The following is a 5716-nucleotide window of genomic DNA, read 5'->3' on the forward strand; positions in this document are numbered from 1 at the left end:
AAGGCACCTGTTGAATGCTAATAAGTCATTATGTTCTTATAACTCTTTACAAAGGCATGAAACTCTTTTAACCTTTATGTAACCTTTGAACTTGGTGGGTGGTACAAATTAGCACCACTCTATTTATGTATTAAGGCTTTCAGTTTCAGCAATACATTTAAAAGTAAATATAGGTTACCTGCCTGAAACTTAATGGAGGAGGACGTTTTTGTAGTTCCTGGTTGATGTTCTGACACCTGAGATTTATTTTTTTCAGTTGTCTAAAAGCAGTGGGTAATCAGATCTGTTGACAGACAAATACTACTTCAATACCACTAACTATCTTGGCGAAGAGAGAGGCTACATGAGTTGAAATTTGATTATGCAGTTGCTTCAAAGTCATGTCTGGAGTTGCTTTTTTTTTCTTAAAAAGAAGAAAAGAAAAAATAAATATACTCTTTTGGCTGTAGTTAAGTAAGTGTTTTTAACTCCTGTGAAAAACTATTACCTAAAAAAACCCTGGAAAGAACTCAGAACACCTCGATTCTGGCTATGGATGATTCAGTTGTCAACTAGAAACCTAGGTAAGTCTTAATAATTTTAGATATATGATGACAATAAGACTACTTCATAAAGTTATTTTTTGCTTTATTTTTTAGTATATTTTATTGATTATGTTATTAGACTTGTCCCATTTCCCCCCCCCCTTTATTCCCCTCCACCCTGTACACCCCCTCCCACTACATTCCCTCCCCCTTTTTTCATGTCCATGGGTCATACATATGAGTTCTTGGCTTCTACATTCCCTATACTATTCTTAACCTCCCCCGTCTATTTTCTACCTACCATTTATCCCACTTATTCCCTGTACCTATTCTCCGTCGTCTCTCCCTCTCCCACTCCTCTGCTGATTACCCTCCATGTGATCTCCATTTCTGTGATTTTGTTCCTGTTCTACTTGCTTGCTTAGTTTGTTTTTGTTTTAGGTGTGGTTGTTAATAACTGTGAGTTTGCTGTTCTTTCACTGTTCATATTGTTTATCTTCTTTTTCTTAGGTAAATTCCTTTAACATTTCATATAATAATGGCTTGGTGATGATGAACTCCTTTAACTTGACCTTATCTGAGAAGCACTTTATCTGTCCTTTCATTCTAAATGAAAGCTTTGCTGGAGGGAGTCATCTTGGATGCAGGTCCTTGCCTTTCATGACTTGGAATACTTCTTTCCAGCCCCATTTTTCCTGTAAGGTCTCTTTTGAGAAATCATCTGACAGTCTGATGGGAACTCCTTTGTAGGTAACTGTCTCCTTATCCCTTGACGCTTCTAAGATTGTCTCCTTATCTTTCATGTTGGCTAATGTAATTATGATGTGTCTTGGTGTGTTCCTCCTCGTCGGGTCCACCTTCTTTGGGACTCTCTGAGCTTCCTGGACTTTCGGGAAGTCTATTTCTTTTGCCAGATTGGGGAAGTTCCCCTTAGTTATTTGTTCAAATAAGTTTTCAACTTGTCACTTTTCTTCTCCTTTTGGCACCCCTATGATTTGGGTGTTTGAATGTTTAAAGATGTCCTGGAGGTACCTAAGCCTCTCCTCATTTTTTTTTGAACTTTTGTTTCTTCATTCTTTTCTGGTTGAATGTTTTTTTCTTCCTTCTGCTCCAAATTGTTGAGTTGAGTCCCAGTTTCCTTCCTGTCACTATTGTACATTTTTCTTTCTTTCACTTAGCATAACCTTCATTTTTTCACTAATTTTCGACCATATTCAACCAATTCTGTGAGCATCCTGATTACCAGTGATTTGAACTGTGTATCTGATAGGTTGGCTATTTCATCATTGCTTAGTTGTATTTTTTCTGGAGCTTTGATCTGTCCTTTCATTTGGGCTTTTTTTTTTTTTTGGTCTCAGTGGGCCTGTCATGTAGTAAGAGGGGGAGCCTTAGGTGTTCACCAGGGTAGGGGCAACTCACATTGTTGCATTGTGATGCTGTGTGTGAGGGAGGAGTCTGAGAGAGAACGATGGTGCTTCCTGTGCTCTCTGATGGTTTTCAGTCACTTCCCCTGCTACCCACAAGCAAATTGGGCCCTTCTGGTGCTGATTCCTGGGTGGGTGGGTTTGTATACATTCTAGGACCCTGTGGGTCTCTTCAACAAGCTTTCCTGTGAGGATAGGAGTTTCTCCCAATGCCACCTCAACCCCCAGGGTGTTTTCAATTAGTGGTTTGAGGCTTTATTTCTTTAAGCTGGAGCTCTGGGTTACACAATCTGTCTCACTCCCCAGTTGTTCTTCCTGGTTTTCTGCACTCGAATGTGGGACCATCCGCTCCACCAGCTGCCATCTTGCTGGGTCCACCAGCTGCTGCCTTGCCACAAGTCCTCTCCACCTAGTTGCCCATTTCTACCCCTCCTACTGGTCTGGATGAATGCTTCTTTAACTCCTTGGTTGTCAGACTTCCATACGGTTCAATTTTCTGTCAGTTCTGGGTTTTTGTTTTTAAATTGTTGTCCTTCTTTTGGTTGTGCAAGGAGGTACAGTGTGTCTACCTATGCCTCCATCTTGGCTGGAAGTCCATAAAGTTATTATGGAGGCTAAATAAAATGCTAGTAATAATGATGACAGTAACAATAACAATAGTAATAAATCACATCTATTGGAAGATTAGCATGTGCTAGGTACTCATATTTATTTTTTATTTAATTCTCATCAAATCCCATGAAGTTTATTATTATACTTTTAAAAAATAGAACTTTAGATAAATTAAGTAACTTGCTTTAATTCACTTAGTAAAGTAGTACTGCATGAATTCAAATCCACGACTCTCCATACCAAAGTACCATTGTAATTGTACTTCTTCCCAAACACATGTAATATACCTAACTGAATGTCTGACCCACAGTAAATCGTCAAGACATGTTAGTTCCTTTCACTTCTCCCTCTCTACCATCTAGGGCATCTCAAATGTGCTAACAAATTCAACAACAACTTCAAATGTAGTATGCCATCAAATCTGAGTTTCCTGCTCAGACCTCTCTTCTTAGTTAGAGGACTATTTATCTGGTTTCCTTGAGTGTTCACCAGGCATCTCAAATTCAATGACTTTAACCAACTCATTATTTTTATGTTAAATATGTTCTACCCATGGTCCCTATTCATCCAAACCCCTAAACTAGATATATGGATCAGGAGTTTTCTTTTATTTCCATAATCTGTCTCAAGTCTTCCTAGCCTATTGACATACTATTTATTAGTATACTCCCTAGAATGACTGACCAAATCTTTCTAGTCATTAAAAATTCAGCTTAAATACCAGCTCTCATTTTGGTCTTCTTAATTAATGCCAATTAAGTCGTATCACCTCTGTTCAGCTGCCATACCTTGCGTATAACTCTACTCTGATACTTTACAATACTGCATTTTAGTGATGAACTCTACATCTTTCTCTTCCACTGCACCAACACAGTCCATTAGAACTTTCGGATGATGGGCATATTCTATATGTGTGCTAGTGACTGCTGTAACAGTGTAGATGAGAGTCTGAGTTCTGTGAGTGTGGAGACTGTATTTCCTTCAGTTTTATATGTCCATCACCTAGAACATAGCAGAGTCCAGGTAAATATGTGGGGAGTAAACAAATAAATAAACCAATGAATAAATAAAATATTTTAAAGTGGTAGAGTAGGGAAAAAATCTATTTGCCACAATACCAGGCAACTGCTACATGGAGGAAACTAATTATAAACTGATTTCTTACTGAGTATAAAGTTCACACAAATAGATTTTTAGTAATAAGTAGCCCTATCAGGTCAAATCACTATCATAACAACTATAAACTCTGTATAAAATGTAAAATGCAATAATGTGAAGGCACTCTAGAGGAACTAAAGTAAACTGGAAGTAAATCTACATTTAAAAGAAAAAAATGGACAGAGTAATTTTCCTGTTTTGATATAGCTTTTGTTCGAGGCTAGGCCCTTGTTGCAGCTTGCTGGTTGGCTAAAATTCTTATTGTAATCCATAGTCTTACTAGCTTGGAGAGCCATAGGACAGAGTCTGGGGAGACCACAGAGCCAGAAGGTGAGGAGAGAAATCCTGGGAAGGTGAAAGCCATAGGCAGAGTGGTAGAGAGGGATTCTGTACATAAACTTGGCCAAAATCTTGGGGCGATACCTGAAACACATATGCGTATCTGAAAGAACTAAACTGGTTCTTCCACTGCTGGGAAAACAAGGTTAGCATTTGAGTTTAGGTCAATTTAACTGCTTAATTAAAAACAAATAATGAATTGGTGTTTCAGGATTCTCAGGGTATAGTCCCAGAGTGTAATTTCTGGGTCAAAAGGTGGTTCCATTTTTAGTTTTCTGACAAAATTCCATACTGTTTTCCACAGTGGCTGTGCCAGTCTGCATTCCCACCAACAGTGCACTAGGATTCTCTTTTCTCCACAACCACACTAGTCCTTGTTGTTTGTTGATTTGTTTATGATGGCCATTCTGACCAATTCAAAAGAACCTATGTACCCCAATGTTCACAGCAGCACAGTTTACAATATTCAAGTACTGGAAGCAACCTAAGTGCCCATCAGTAAGTGAGTGGATCAAAAAACTGTGGTATATTTACATGATGAAATATTATGCAGCAGAAAGAAAGAAGGAGCTCCTACCCTTTGTGACAGCATGGATGTATCTGGAGAGAATTATGATAAGTGAAATAAGCCAGGATGTAATAGACAAATACCATATGATCTCACCTATAAGTGGAACCTAATCAACAAAACAAACAAGCAAGCAAAATATACCAGAGAGATTGAAATTAAGAAAAAAACTGACAGTAACCAGAGAGGAGATGGGAGAGGATAATGGGGGGAAAAGGGGAAGAGTTATCAAGGATCCTGTATAAAGGACACTGGACAAAGCCAAAGTGGGGTAGGATTGATGGTGGGATGTGGGGATGGCTGGGGTGGGGGGGGACTGGTGGGAGAAAATGGCAACAACTGTACTTGAACAACAATAAAAACATTAATAAATAAATGAGATAAAAAAGATAGAATTCAAAACAAAAAAGTAATAAAACTATGTGTTAAACCTTTCACTAAATAAAAATATTAAAGGGAATAAAACAATGAAAACCTACTCTTCAGAGAGATATACTTTGGTGTTTCTGTGTGTATCCTTCACACTTCCCAAGACATTCAAAATTACAAGGTTTATGAAGAAACAGAAAATTTTGATCTAAACCTAAGACAAAGGGCATAAGTAGAGACTAACCTTAAGATGACCCAGATATTAGAATTAGCAGATTAGGATTTTAAAACAGCTGCTACAATCATCTCAAGAATTTAGAACAGGGGTGTCAAACTCATTTTCACTGGGGCCACATTAGCCTCATTTGGCCTTAAAGGGTCAAATATAATTTTAGAACTGTATAGATGTAACTACTTTTTAACTAGGGGCGAGGAGCTCTCTCTACATTCGGCCCTTTGAAGGCAACCATGAGGTTGATGTGGCCCCCAATGAAAATGAGTTTGACACCCCTGACTTAGAAGAAAACACGCTTGTAATGAATGAGCAAATAGAAAATCTTAGCAGAGATATTGAAACCAAAAACAGAATCAAGTAAAAATTCTAAAATTGGAAAATCCAGCATTTGAAGCTAAAATTTGCAAAGTGACTTTAACAACAGACTGAAATGGGAAAAGAGTAAATGAGTTTGAAGATAGAGCAATAGAGTGTACCTAAGCTGAAA

The sequence above is a fragment of the Sturnira hondurensis genome, unplaced genomic scaffold (genome assembly GCF_014824575.4).
Source record: "Sturnira hondurensis isolate 20B ecotype Veracruz unplaced genomic scaffold, ASM1482457v3 Scaffold0023817, whole genome shotgun sequence".
NCBI classification, from domain to species: Eukaryota; Metazoa; Chordata; class Mammalia; order Chiroptera; family Phyllostomidae; genus Sturnira; species Sturnira hondurensis.